Genomic DNA, 16,332 nt, shown 5'->3' on the forward strand with positions numbered 1-16,332 from the left:
TGTGTCTGAAAAGGAGTCCGTGAAGTCATCACATGGAAATTGACCAAGAGGAAAGCCCTAGGAGTCCATATACAAAAGAATGAAACACAATGATGCTGTACCTACTACGTACATTATTGTAAATTAACTCTGGGCCAGCTAACAAAAAGTTATGCTTAATCTTCTCCACACTTTTACTTGAAAAGAGAAGCCACAACAAGCCATCAATCACCAAATGTCTCCATACCTTAAGCAGTGAGGCTGAATGAAGGCGACAGTTCATCTGGTACCTTTGCTCATGTCTGACAACTTAAAAAAAAAAAACACAAAACATATACAGTGTAGCCTTGTATATCTTTCTCATCTTGTTTTTTCCCCCTCAGGATGCACTGATGACCTAGCAGGCAGGGAGTTAGTTGCTTGCCCAAAGACCACACTTCTCTGGTGGTTCAAATCTACCAGCAGCTCTGGGATGAAAGAAAGACTGAAAATCTCCTCCTATGCAATCTAGAACCAACAGAGGGTCAGCTCGGAATCAATCCCTACTCAAGGCAATGAGTTTTGTTTCTACCGTAATCCAAGATGACAGTATTATATATTTTTTTAATTACTTGTAAACTGTTTTTCAGTGAATCGTGGTCATTATCTCCCTGGATCCTCACAGCTATTGTTGTTGTTGTTGTTGTTGTTGTTGTTGTTATGTGCCATTGAGTCGCCTACAACAGCTCTAAACTCTGCCCTATCCTGTGCCAATCTCATTATCTCCGATACACCTACCCCACATTACCCCAGTCACTGAATCAATCTACCTTATAGAGGGTCTTCCTCTCCTACACTGTCCCTCCACCCTCCCAAGCATGATGTCCCTCTCCAAGGACCTGTCCCTCCTTACAACATGTCCAAGGTATGTCAGACAAAGCTTCAGAATCCTTGCGTCCAAGGAGCAGCCCTCCTTGTCTCCAAGGAGCAGCCCGGCTTCACCCTCTCCAGGACGAACCTGTTTGTTCTCTTAACAGTCCATGGTATATTCAACACTCTTCTTCAGCACCACAGTTCAAAGGCATCAATTCTCTTTCTATAATCGCTAGTCACTGTCCAGCTCTCCGATGCATAGCACACAACTGCAAAGACTATAGCAATAACAATGTTGAATCCTGAGAGGCTACAGAGTAACAGGATCCATTTCCTTTATCTCTGGGGTTCAGAAGGGCCCAAAGTTAAAAACACAATTATCTGAGCAATTAAGGTGCGAAAAAGTCACTTTGTCCTGAATTCTTGGGGTAAAAAGGAAGTTTTAAAATGACTGAATTACTCAGATAATGGTTATGCTTGGGTCTGAGTTTAATTAAAATAAGAAAGGGCATAATGTCGCCTTGGGAATTAGTCTTTCAGAAGGTGGAAAGGCCTGAAACTCCAAAGTGTTTTCCAGCAGTGACATCACAGAGCTCCAAAAGTGTCAGCAGTACACCAGCATTAATTTAATCAACAGTAATTACAACTTTACTAATTCCAAAGGAAAGCCATCATAATAGCAGTGTATTACAATTCAAAAAAGATTTGCCATATAACACTGGTTTTCAAGCATGAGAGAGAAAAGCTTTTTGGTCTTTCATAGAAAATAAAATATAAGTTTTCCTCCCAGAAGATTAAGCTTTGGTTTTGCCATTTTGCTTTTGTCTCTTTCTCTTCCCTCCTCCCCAATTTTACAATGTAATGCAATTGCAATTAGAATTAAAAATGTCAAGCTTTAAAAAGTCAACCTTCAAGTGTAAAAATGATTGAGGTGAAAGCTGAAATAACATGAAGGAACAAATGTATCTAAAAATGTATAGATGGGCATCAAACTCTTAATGAACAATCCATTGTGGTGTTTTGTGTGGATTTATATACATATATGAAAAGAAAGAATGAAACTTTTAAATTGTGTCCTGATTAGAAATTTTTTTCCTCCCTTCCCCCATTGAGTGGAAAATTTTTAACAATGAAAAAAAAGTCTTATTTATTTATCTCCCACTTTCATTTCAGTCCCAAGTTCATATTTAAGTGTGCCTTGAAATAAGTGACAAAACGAAAGTAACCTGCTGATTTTAACTCATGAAATAACTAGAGAAAAGAAACACAGTCCCTCATGGTAAATCTTAAGATTTACTTGAGAACTAACCCAAAAGATCATCCAAAAGCATTAATCGTCGTTTGGTTACCCGACATGATGGTAAGGGAGTTCCAACTCTACAGATGTAAAAATAACAGAAAAGGGAAATATTAATATATCTACAAGCCTAAAAACAAAATAGTATGTTGACACCATCTGTTCCAGCTCTGTCTAGTGCAAATATGCCCACCACCCGCCTCAGAAGGACATAGTTCATTTACATGAACTGCTGGCAGCCCAAGATTCTCGCCAGAACACTTCACACCCCCCTCATTTGTCCGTTGGTTTTATAGGTCTCTGGTGCTGAGCAAAGGTAGGACAGCTTGCAGCGTGTGAGGAGGATGGATAAAACCACCCTGCGGTGCAGATTTAGTCAATTTGCACTGGCTCTCATACAGAAAACAAATTGCAGCCTCTCACAAAGGGCTCCCTTTCTGCACTAGCAAACCTGAAAAATGCAGACAAAAATGAGTAAATCAGGCAAATTCACATCAGGAGGAGAGGGGGGTGATGGCTACCACTCCAACAGCTGCTCTCATAATTAAGAACAGATTTCATCACTAAACTCTCGCTGGTTATGTCTGCAGCAAAATAAATACACAGATGTGTGGCATTTACATACTGAAAATGTTGCACTGGGTACACCAAACCAAATTTACCTTTTTGGCTTTAAGATAGGCACAACTATATTTCTGTGACCATCCTGAGGCTGGATTTATTTTGGCATCCTTTCAAATTCCCTTTGTTTTTTGGGTTTTTTTTTTCATATTCAGAACTGCAATGGACTGCCACGAATGTGACCTCTTTCAAATAATGAAAATGTGCTGTTAGTTTCTTTTCCTCATAAAATTTGCTGAATTTATTGCCGCCTCATTTATCCATGTTTTAAAAGGTTGCATGGCACATGCAGTAAAAGGAATAGCATGTGACCTTTTTAAAGGTAAATTGGTGTGGAGTTAAATCAGAGAAATAAAATTAATGAAATGAAAGATGGTAATAAAAAATGATAGGTAAAGATAAATTAACAGCACAGAATCTCGCTCTTAATCCATACAACAATACGGGTCTTATATATGTAAAGCTGAACAAAAGAAACCAATAACAGTACCAAAAGGAACAAAAATAATCTTGTAGTTAGAACTGAGGGCAGTGGTCACTCTTGGGTAGGTGAGAGGGTCACAAGCCTCTCGCAGATTAGCAGTACTTCATTATTTAACCTAACCTGTTGGGCTTCTAAGTGAAAGGCTGGCAGTTCAAATGATCACTCCATGGAAGGAAGATGGGCAGTCTCTTCCCATAAAGATTAAAACCCTTAATTGGAAGGTCACCATGGGATTGACTCAATAGCAGTGTGGCGTTTTTTAAAAAGTTATTTGTTTGTTTCTTTATTGCTTAACCAGAACGATAGTCACACAGAGATATTCAGTTGTGATAACTGTTCAAACTGTATGCTTAGGGTCACAATTCTATACACAGTAAAATCTATGAAAGGTGGAACTTATAGCAGCCTGGAACCTTAAGGAAAATGCAAACATTTTTCACCAAAATGAGAAAAAGAAAAGTGCTGAGCCTGCACCCTGTCCAAAGATGGATGAAAGCTTGTGAGACCAGAAACACAGGGTAAGTGCAGGTTCTGACTCCCACAGGTTTCACGACATAAACTATACTTGTTCTTCTGTGTCTTCAAGTGGGAATCAACTCATGGCTGACCCTCAGAGGGTTTTCAGAGGCTGTAAATCACAAGGGGGGAGACTCTCCATCTTCTTCCTTCAAAGTTAGCTGGTGTATTTGAACTGCCTGCCTTTGGGTTGGCAACACAAAATTCCCTACTTGTATGGCTAATGGTGAGCATAAGTAATGCCATTTAATTGTCCATGGGAAGCTTGTAGAAATGGAAATGTTCTGAATAGATTTACAAGTAAACACACACAAACAAAGCATGCACTGTATTTCATCTGTTGCAAAGTCAGCCAGTTAGCCATACACACTTGCCCAATTCTAACCACATCTCTGAATGTAACTCAATGTATCAAGTGTTTAGAAACTCTACTGAAATCGTGAGAATCCTTTCTTAACTATTTTTATTGAGTCTTGGTACTTAAATTTAAATAACACAATATTGGTAGTGCCTTAGGACTTTAAATTGGTTCTCCTCCCAAAAGGTGTAAAGGTTAAATAAATTTTTATTGTTACTGCATTATCACTACTCATAATGTAAAGAAGGAATTTTAAAGCTGTAATTTTCAGGAAAAGGGGGTTCTCGGCACATTTCTAAAAATGTATTATTACTTTTTTATCTAAAAATATTGTAAAGATGACTACCTGAAAACAAGTTACTACAAAAATAGAAAATAGAAAGTAATGCCTACTCAGGTAGAACTAGTATTTTCTAAGTGGCTAGATACTTAAAAGTGGATGAGATGGGGAGATATGAGTCATAGATCAATAGTAATACGTAAAACACAATATGTAGAAATAAGTATATAAAACAACATGCATATGAATAAAAAAATGTATACAAATTATTATATACATGTGAATCAGTATGGAACACAATGTAAATGAAAGAAACAATGTATATGAATGATTGTATACAAATAAATTTAAAAATGTTTTAAAGCAAAAAAAAAGTGAATTCAAAATGCTGGAACCAGCAAAATAGCCAATGAGTAACTTAGTCATGTTTAACTGTAGATTAAACTCTGGAGTTTTAAACCAGGGCTACACTTCCAGAAGCTGAAATTCTGCTATATGAAAATATTAAGATATAACAGTGCCAGGAAAGTAAACATCCTAAGAGGTGGTGATTGACAATGATGATGGTGATAATACATGTACAAAGTGTTCTCCACACTCTGTCATCAGTTTAACAGTTTAGGATTTTGCTGAACTAAAAGGCTGACAGTTACAAATATAATCACATACACCTAACTTTAAGTGGCTTCCCAGCTGCTCTTCTTAACTGGTGACCGTAAATGCATGAACCAGGGGTCAAAGGCATAAAGAGACTTTCCTTACCCAAAGAGGAGGGCCTCTTTGACCTCTCTCATTCTGTTTGTTCATGTATTTCAACAGAGTGGCAAAGGCTGAGCTATCTTGTGATGTATCAATGAGTTAGGATCGACTAGATTGTAAGTGGTTCTGGTCTTTATCTGGATCCTACAGAGTAATTCATGTTGTGGCCATTGAATTGAACAGAAAAGATGGGGAAAAAATAATCTTATCTATATGCTTTGTTTCATCACTTTGGTGTTCACATTTACAAGTGGCATCCCTCTAGAACACATATCTAGCACAATGAAACACAGCACTAGTCAATGTTATCCAACAGAGCTAAAAACTAGGCTCGGTCTTCACATGCAGTGATGCTGGCTTGTTACGATGGTAACAGGCATGGATTTATGATGAAAGAGTATTGTATCTTGGCAAACTCCTTTTCTATATTATTGACATTATGGTGTCAATTTTTATCTCTTCATTCTAAAAAATGGTGTTTTTACATAGATTTGAACTTAATTATTCAATCACTTTTATTCGCTGGGATTCCATTTGGTCATAGTCTATAGCGCTTTAAATGTTTCTGCTGTTGTAGATGAGGGGTGGAGGGAGTGGGTGAAGGACTAGGAAAGATTCAGTGGGGACTAAAGGAACCGGGGTAATAATAGGCATAGATCAATAGTAATCCATTATATAAAATATGTACATGGATGATAGTAGAAAACACAATGTAACAGAAAGATTGTATAAGACACAAGGTACATAAACGAAACAATCATTATATTATGAATTATGAATTATTGTATGCAAACCAACAAAAATTAGCGAAAAAGGGAGGGAAAGCTCCTGATCTTGATTTGCTAATACTGTGTTGAAGATATTTGTATGTAGTGCATTTTATACCCCGTTAGGATACATATACATATGGTATTAAAATGGACTAAGAAATAGGAAAATAAGAACACAGTTTATTTGAACATCATTTTAAAGAACTATGACCATCCCTAAAGGCCATGTTCTGCAGAAGACAAATGGGGAGTATGGAAAGCCATCACACAAAGGGAAATACTGGAGCACGAATGTAACATGATCAGATCTATTTGTAACTTATGTATTATGACAGAAAACAGTATTTGTTGGGAGCCTAAGTCTGATAGTGATGTGAATACTCAAGTAAATTTGGAAGAGCTCAATGGCTACAAAGCAGTAAGACAGAGGAGAGGAATCTAAAGACATTTTTTTAAAAAAAATAAAATTAGTAATAGAAGTAGACTTATGGAAGCAAAGAAAATGACAATGACCCAAACATTTCTAGCTTATAAACAGGATGGAAGGCATCCATTGATATCCATTAATGAAGATATGGCAGTCAGGAGAAGAAACTTGCTTTGCAGAAAAGCCTATGCATTCAGAGTTGACCATTTTAGGTATGTGTTGTCATGTAACAAGTTGTAACTAACTCATTGCTGTCCCTCCAGTGGGTTTTCAGAAGCAGTAAATCACAAAGGAGGAGACTAGTCAACCTGTTCCCACTGAGCAGCTGGTGGGTTCGAACCAAGTGCCTCTAGGTTGGCAGTGCAGCTCCTTACCACTAGGCCATCAGAGCTCAATGTCTGTAAAACCATTTGGACATATGTAGCATGGAGCAATTCCTGAACCTGGAAGAAGGTCAGGGCTAGAGATTCCCATTATAATAAAATAGGTGGTAAATGAAGTCATTGGAATAGGCAAAATTCTTTCAGGGCAAAAATGAGCATAGAATCTAGGAGAAAACCAACATTTCAATATACAATTAATTAGCATTATGATCATTCAAAATTTCTAATGCTGGCAACCAGTGTATAATATAAAGCAATCAAAATACTTCTGTGACAGAATAGAGTAAAATTAAACACACCTAAGATTAGGGACATTACAAACATTGACCAAAGCCTTAAAATAAGTTAGTCTCATTTGCATCTAGCCAATAATGATAAATACAATGAAAGGATCAGGAACTCGGGTCTGCGGTTTTTAGAAAAAAGTCTGTGAACCATCTGAATTTCAATCAAGACATTTCATTTTTAAATCTTACTGGAAAAGGGTGGAAATTATTTCAAAATATGTTGCTTCCTTAATTTTACTTCTTTTTAATACATTTGCGAACACAAGGTAAAAACCAGATGATGCACTTGAATAAATGAAACCATTCAGAAAAAGCATTTTGCTGCTTTCACATATTTTCTTTTTCATTTTAATTGCTTTGAGAGTAGTAAACACAATCAGCTTTCTTCTCTTAATGTAGTTGAATTATACTTCATGGTAACATGCTTATAATTCGCCTGGAGGCACAATGGATTAAATACTGGACTGGTAAGTGAAAGGGTGTAGGTTCAAATACACCAGCCATGCCACAGGAGAAATATGAGGCACTCAGCTTCCTTAAAGATCCAGAATAAGAGGTATAGCATTGCAAAGAGAACTGGGGATGCAGGAGGTAAAGGTGTAACAATGCTTGAGTATTTTTTTAAGTGAACTGGTGGGGGGAGAGAGGGGGTAAAATGTACAACAATGAATGAATGAAAATCTCATTGCTCTGTAAACGTTCATTAAAATCACAATTAAAATCTTATTTTCAAAAAAGGATTTATGGCCTCAGAAATCCTATGGAGGAGCAACTCTACTCTGTTCTATGGGGTGGCAGAGTAAGAACTGACTCAGTGGGAGTGGATGTGGGTTTGAGTTTGTTGGGGTTTTTTGTTATTGTTGTTGCTTATTCTGGGGTTTAGGAAAGCAGTATCTTAGATCAACTACAGTCGTATTCTGCCTACCTATTCAACAAATAGCTCTAGTGACCTAGTGGAAAAGGAGCTGCACTGGTAACCCAAAGGTTTGAATCTGCCAGTCACTCTGTGGCAGAAAGATGGACGACGATCTTTTCCCTTGTGATTTACTCTCTCTGAAAACCCACTGGAGGGTGAGCTGTGAGCTGGTTCAACTCGGTGGCACCTAACAGTTATGTTTAACAAACAGTAGCAAAGTGCACATCACGAGAAAAGCATAGTTCTTACAGAGGGCACTGAGAAAAGAGAACTGTCAGAACTGAGCACAAGGAAGATTCCAGGGCCCATGGCTAAAATTGTATATAATGCTTTCAATTGACTTAATTTTGACATCCTTAAACACTTTAACATATAATATGGATCTTTACTAGATCTAATAAGATTTACTAATTTCTTCAGTGAAGGAGAAAAAGACTCAAGAATTATCCGATTAAATAATCTTTAAAGAAAAATGTATAATTTACACTCCAATCCCAAAAGGCACACAGTTCAATTCACCCGATGATCCGATCCACAGGAGGACTGGCAATCTCCTCCTGTGCAATCGAGGCTCCAAACCATCGATGGAGGGTCAGCTATGAGTCGGTTCCAAGTCGACCACACACCAACGACAACAACATATCCTACAGGGAGAGATGGCCTCACAGTTTGGGAGGTTTTATGTTCATTTGTGCTTTTTTTATTATTTTAAAGGTCCTTTCAGAGGTGGAAAAAGAGGTAAAGCTAAGGTTTTAGAAAGGTCAACCTGAAAATGCTATTCAGGCTTTATTTAAGAGAAATAGACTAGATGGGCATGAAAAAAGGCAGATGAGCCCTTATAAAAACACACGTTTTAAAAGGAAGGATTTGAAAAAAATGAGACTTTTCCCCCTTTTTTTAAATTTTGTGTGTGTACCGTCAAATCGTATCTGACTGGTACAGGAGGAGATTGTCCCTCCTTCTCCAGCAAAGCATCTGGTGGATTTGAACCCTGTTCCTCTGGGATTACACTGCAGCTTCTTGCCACTAGGCCACCAGAACTCCCTCCTTTTTTTTTTTTTAAAAGGTAGTTAATTTACAAAGGGAATGGGAGACTGAATTCGGACAGAGGGTCAGAAGAAGGCATTTGCTGCTCTTAATTATCATTGAACCATTCTGACTCTTGGTAAGACCATCCAGAAGTGAGTGAAACATTGCCAGGCCCTTTGCCAGCCCCCTGCAGACAAGGTCATCTCAACTTAACCTTGTTTGTTTTCCCCTTCTCTATTGTTATTGCTCTTTTATTAGTTTATGGGGGGGGTACTGCAAACAAAATTAGCTCTTTCATGTTTATTACCTTTCCCCTTTGCCTCTTGCTTAAAATGTCTCATTCTTAATTTTTATAATCTAATATATAACATTTAAAATTTTCTTTTATCTAGAATTTCTTCTGGTGTCAAGAGTTAACTGAGGATACTTTTTCATCCCCAGATGGTTATCTACCTCCTTATATCTCAGTGTGGTAGAAGCAGAAACCAGCAATCAGTATTTTTTAAAATTTATTATCTTTAATGAAAGCCTTTTTTAAGCTCTCAAAATAACTGACTCTTGAAAAGATAGGTAAATAAGATACAGTACGGATTAAGAAGAATCCAACTTTGATTTTAAGACATCAATATTCATGATATTGAGAACATGATACAACTTCTTGTAGTCACCTGAGTTTAAATCACTACAATGAAAATAACCAGGAAGCAGTTAGAGAAAAGGAGATTGTAACGTGGCTGTTATTAACCATCAAGATCACTGAAGATACCAATTTTTGTACATGTCAGAAAACTAAATCAGAAACTTAGATCAACTCTAACTAGACCAACTTTTATGTAAATATTTAAGCTATATAGTCTTCACTTCATGTAGGAATGAAAAAGGATTCATATTGCGGTTGTTATGTATCCTCAGGTCAGAACAGACGCATAGCTGACCCATCAGCGGGTTTTCAGAGGCAGTTAATATCACTGAGGGGTGGAGGAGTAAAGAGGGGGGACCACTGGGGGTGCAGCCTATCTTTCTCTCACACAGCAGTTTGTAGATTCAAACCACATGCCTTTGTCTTGACTGGAAGAGACCCATATTTATTCCCATTTCCAAAACAGATTATCCAACAAAATGTGAAAATTATCAAACAATATCACTATGCAAGCAAAATCTTGCTAACCATTATGCAAAAAACAACTAGAAGAGTTCACCAATAGAGAACAGCCAAAAATACAAGCTGGGTTCAGATGAGGCCGTGACACTAGGGAGGTCACTGTCCATGTCAGATAGATCATGGCTGAGAGTACCAGAAGGTTATCGACGATACAAAGGTATTTGTGTGGATCACAACAAACTGTGGCTAACCTTGAGAAGAATGGGAATCCCAGAACACTTGATTGTGTCCATGTGAAATCTATACTAGATTGAGCAGCTGTTGTCCAAAAACAACAGGGAAACGCTATATGGTTCAAAATCAAGAAAAGAATGTGTCAAGGATGAATTCTTTCTCCATCCTTTCCCAATTGATATTTGGAAAAGATCATTCAGGAGGCTGGACTTTATGAAAAATAATATGGCATTAGGATTAGAGGAAGACTCACCAACAATCTGTATTTACAACCTTGCTCATCAAAACTGAGGATGACGTGAAGTGTTTACTGCAAAAGATCAAGGGCTGCATCCTTCAATATGGATTGCACCTCAACATCAAGAAAATAAAATCCTCACAATTGGGCCAATAGGTAGAATCATGATAGATGGATAAAAGACTGACATTATTAATGATTTCATCTTGCTTGGATCCATAATCAACATTCTTAGCACCTACAGGCAAGAAATAAAAAGACAAGTTGCTTTTGGAAAATCTGTTCTCAGGGACCTCTCTAGAGTGCTAAAAAATCACTGCAATGTCAGTCTATAGTCTACGGTGCACCTGATCCAGGCCATGATCTTCTCATTTTCATACTACGCATCTAAGAATTGGACAATTACTTGGATGACATAAGAAGAATCAATGCTGTTGAATTACGGTGCTAGAGAAGAGTACTGAACATACTATGGGCTTCATTGTCCTGGAGAAGATAAAATCAGTTTGCTCCCTGGAAGCAAGGATGTTGAGGCTCTGTCTCACACACTTTGGGCATGTTGCCAGAAGGCACCAGTCTTTAGAGAAGAACACCATGCTTGGAAGGGTGGAGGTGAGTGCAGGAGAGGAAGACCCTGGATGAGATCAACTGACACAGTTATTTGGCAACAGGTTAGATATGTCAGAGATGGTGAGGTTGGCTGAGGACAGAGCCATTGTTCAGGCCCTTTGCTCACTGTTGCTTTGAGTCACAGTCGACTCGACGCCACACAACAGCAACAACAGGCCACCAGAGAGCTGTTATCCTGCTCACTGATCTCTACATAGTCATCAGAGAAGGGACTCATATAGAAAGGTAAAAATCATCTATCTTTCTTCAAATTTGATGAAATAAAAATTATTTTTAAATGCCTTCTCTAAAACTTTATCCTGTTCTAGGAAAACAGAAGAGAACATGATGGGGAGCAGGGTGTGATTTAAATATTTTACAAACATTAGAAACAATCTGACAATTGTTGATCTTTGTTTTATTTGGATCTTACTACTGCAAGCAACTCAGAACCTTTTTTACCCAGTTTGGTAGTCGTTCCAGATCAATCTCTGTGCTGTTTCTTTTATTAAAACAGCAGATTACATTAATCTTTGATGTTCAACACTCATAAGGTCAAAAGTTTCTCCTCTCCTTTCTAGCATCTGGGGAAAACAAAACTGAGTGAGAACATAATTATGCTGGTGAAAGAGAAATTTACTGGGATGTTTAGTGTGTTTTTTTTAAAGAAAACCCAAATTTTTAATTAGAACCTTCAGAACCTTATCACAAAATGTTCCAGTTTTTACAGTGTAAATGAACTCTTCCATTCAAGAAGCACAATCAATTTCTAGGGGAGCAGGGGTAAAAACAGGAGTGAGAAGGGACACAAACCACTAGTCCCTGGAAAAGACAAGTAAATTTGTTTTTACTGGGAGATATATATTAATATCTTACCAATCTCTAGTCTTTAAAATTAAGCTTAAATTTCCATTTAGAGAATGATCATGTTTTACTTTCTAATCTAAATATATCATGGTTTACTACATAATTTATTTTTTAACTTGTACTAGCTATTTAATCTAGGAAATACAGTTATGGAAAAAATTCAGTCATAAAACCTGTTGGTACAAAGATAAGGAGTTTATTTAATATCTAATTAAATAAGATCACCAGAGAAATCACAGCTTATGAAACTTTATCAGAAAAAGATAAATCCAATTCAGGCTTAACCCAAATGTCATAAGTGAACTCATGAATTTAGATAGGAATCCACTTATTATCCAAAGGCATTTTCATACCCAATAACAAAAGTCTGTATTGCTCAGTATATTTATAACGTCTCTCAATCAAATTGATGTACTTTGTAGCTATTATTGATTTCAGGGGTAATTATAAAAATAATATGATATGAAATAAAATAATGTAATATATATCTATAATAGCAAATTATTATTTTGTATCTATAAAAAATAGCACACTTTCTGTCAAAAAGTTTTAGGATCTTCTAAAACACTTCCTAAATTTCTAAACCTAATTTTTTCCAAAATTCAAAGGCATATCTTTTAAATTCAAAACCACTTCAATAAATAACTACAGAATACTTAAGTGTGGGACTAACAGATATTGAGACTATGAGGAAGGGTTAAAAAAATCTGTGCCCTTCAGAGACTCATAAAGTCCTGAGAGAGATAAACTCTTAAACAAATAACCAGTGCTAGGGAGCTTTGGTGGCTTGGGAAGCTGTACTGCAATCCTAAAGGCATAGAATTTGAATCCAACAGCTGCTCTGTGAGAGAAAGATGGGAAATCTCCTCCCTTGAAATTAACTGCTTCTGAAAATCCACTGGAGAGTAAACTATGGATCAGTTCTCAGTCAATGGCATACAACAACAACAACAACAACAAAGTAACAGTTCTTGTGGAAGAGACTGCTTCTTTTCCCTGGTATCTATTCTTGTCTTCTTAGAAATAAAAATTGCATTAGAAAAAGAAATAAATAAAAATTGCATCTAGACAGATGGTGGCTCAGCATGAAAACCACACTTCCAAGCTTTCTTTGAAGCTAGTTATGACCAGGTGAATAATTCTAGCCAATGGGACTCAGGAAAGTGGTATGTGGTATTTCTAGGTTAAAAAAATAATAATAATAAATAAAAATAACTCTGAAACTCATTGGTAATTAGTAATAATTGATTTACAGCTGACCCTCCATTGAGTTTCTGCAACTAAGTCAAAGGAGAGATTGCACATCTTTCTCCTGAGGTCAAGCACCAGAGAGGGGCAGCATCGTGATTAGTGGCGCAACTCCCTACAGACCATGCCACCGGAGTGCCCTCTAAACTGCACTCCTAAATGGCAGGGCATGACCTGTCCTTATTCCCTCTCATGATTCTTAATGATTGAATCACACAGATAAGGAGGTATCGCTCATAGAGACAGTAGAGAAACAGGACCAAAAAAACCTTGGGTCTGGAAGAGAATTTTATAGCAAGGAACCAGCACGTCATCTCAGATTTATTTAAAAAGGAAAAGAAAAGTGTGTCCAGTTTTAAAGCTACTTTTTTTGAAATCCATCACATGAAGTATACTAGTCCTCAAATTAATACATAATAGAAACGCTTCTTTTATTATGGCTTACTGATACAAAAAAAAATGCAGCTTAAATTTTTAACAACATAAATTTTTTAAAGTTTGGCTTCTAACTTTATCAAGAAAAATAAACAAATCTTGTTATTATGCTACAGCCTACGCATATTAAATGAGGAAAAAATATATAAACAACCACATATATATAAATATGTATATAAACACATATACAAAACAACATATAAATATAAACAAAAAAATATATATGTAAAATTAAGAGATGCTCCAAACGTAAGGAAACTAAAGGCATATAAGAGAGCTCTGGTGTCCTAGTGGCAAGAAGCTGTGCTGCAGTCCCAAAGGCATGTGGTTTGAGTCCACCAGCTGCTCCACAGTAGAAGGATGGGCAGTCTCATCCTATGCAATTAACTGCCTCTGAAAAACCTGGAGGGTCAGCTCTGGGTCAGTTCCAACGCTGTGGTATACAACCATCAAACAAAGGCATATAAAGAGCATGGGACCAGTGAAGGGAGAGAACGTTATATGGAATGATCTGTATCTCTTAAGTATATATTTTTTAATATGTAGGTTTGATTTGATTTTTTAAATTTCATTTTCTACATTTTTAATTATTTAAATAAGTATTCTTCATATCAATAAAAGCAACAAATAAACAAGAAAATGGGAATAGGATGAAAAGCAAATATGCCAGAATATTAATTATGAGTGATTTTCTAATTTCCAACAATTGTTATCTTTAAAAAGAGAAATTAACTGTGACAGAAGAATTCAGGAAACAAACAAAAAAATGATGATACAAACAAAATTCAAAAAGTCTCCGGGGAAGGGGCGAGCAGGGAGGAGATGGTATATGCTATGAGGAGATTTTGTGCTATGCTTGAGTTTTATTCCAGCCTTTGCTTCTTTTATCACCGCTCTACCTCATTAGTCAAACCAGTGAGAGCAGGTTTGTCCGCCTACTTTTTAGGTACAAAAATTCAATGTCCACATTATGCTGACTGAAATATCTCAGTTGCAAAAGGACAAATACTGCATGGTGCCACTGCTGTAAAATAGGACTGATATCAGGGTTAGGGTAAAACTGAGAAAAACTGGATGAATTGTTTATACTGCACTGAAACAGATGAGGGAGAGAATAATTTAAAAGCGATGTATGAGAGCGTATTATGGTTATCACAAGAGTCCACAAGTAAGATTGCATAGTGGAATGTACTTGGGACGATAGCAGGGGTGCAGGGGGGATTTTGTACCAAGGAGGGAGTTTTTCTTTTACTTTTCAAAGAGAGGAGAAAACTGGGGAGGGCGGGGGCAGGGAGGAGGCCTGGGCGAGGAGAGAAGTGCAGCAATGAATGAAAGGAAATCCAAAATCTCTGTAAATGTTAATCAAAATTATTAAAATAAAATTTAAAAAAAATCAATGTCCAGACACCAGGGGACAAAATAAATCAGGACTAAATCCAATAGGACTCTATTCTAGAAGATGATGGTACAAAGATAAATAGGATCTGGATTCTGTCCTTGGGTGCTCAGACAGATACAAACAAAAGTGCACAATAATATAGAGCACTATCATCCGACTGACACTGCAGGAATTTAGAAGGAAATTCTCTGATGGTCTGACAGACTGCAAGAGGTAGTAGGACTTAAGTTAGGTCTTGAAGAAAGGATACAGCATTTTTTATTTAAGAATTTCAGTTTCACAAAGAATCATATTCCAGGATTGTTAGCTATAACTACACAATAATTCCATAATTACAGAACATTTGTCTTTTTCTTACCAAAATATTAAAGAACATATGGATTAACAAATACATTATGTTGATATTTGGCAAGCTGAGAAGAAACAAATATGTAAAGCCTTACATAAAACTAAATTCCAGATAGACAAATTTTTGCCTACTTCTTTCTCCTTACTTTAAGGTTTAATACTTTTAAGTTTAACTCTAGATCTGTAACATTAATAACAAAGGAAGAGAGAAATAAACAAAATTAATTTATTACAAACAAGGTATTATTAAGAAATTATGAAAGCTATTTCTATTTCAGAAAGATCAAGTTTAAAATACTTGAATAGATCTTTATTTAAAAGAGAATTTTTGCTCATTTTGGAATTATCAATTAGATGTATACGCAGTTTCTCATAGGCGAGAGACAGAAGGAGTCGGTGTATGTGTGTTGTATGCATGTGTAAGAGGGGATAACGACTGCTATAGAGGCAACTCCTACTCATAGTGAAGTCTACTGAGTTTCTAAGGCCAGAACTCCTTACAGGAGAATCCTACTTGTCATCTTGCAAAGCCACTTGTGGATTTGAACCATTGAACTTTTGGTTAGTAGCAAGACAAATTATGTACTACATACACCACCTAGGAAACATTTACACACTTAAAATGACAACTCATTGCAGAACAATTTATAATAGTGAAAACAGAGGAAACTGCTTAAATGCTCAATAAAAGGATTATGTAAAGAAATGATGGCACCTCTATCCACTAAAACTACTGAACTTCCCAAAATTATTGGGGCAGCTATTGCTGCCAGTTTAGGGCCTGTGTCACGAAAAGGGAAGTCTTACTCATATACAGTGCCACCCAAAGGTAATAAAGGAGGTCAGAATTGCTTCCACTGTGGAAAGCTGGGCCACTTCAGTAGACAGTGTCAC

The 16,332-nt window shown here is 36.7% G+C and overlaps 1 protein-coding gene across 1 annotated transcript in view; it reads right to left on the reverse strand.

The window, feature by feature from the left end:
- Positions 1 to 16,332, reverse strand: part of AFF3 (AF4/FMR2 family, member 3) — a 618,084-nt gene that overhangs the window by 575,142 nt on the left and 26,610 nt on the right. The window lies entirely within an intron of this gene.

The sequence above is a fragment of the Elephantulus edwardii genome, unplaced genomic scaffold, assembly GCF_000299155.1.
Source record: "Elephantulus edwardii isolate Elephantulus edwardi_28Jun2011 unplaced genomic scaffold, EleEdw1.0 scaffold00062, whole genome shotgun sequence".
Taxonomy (NCBI): domain Eukaryota; kingdom Metazoa; phylum Chordata; class Mammalia; order Macroscelidea; family Macroscelididae; genus Elephantulus; species Elephantulus edwardii.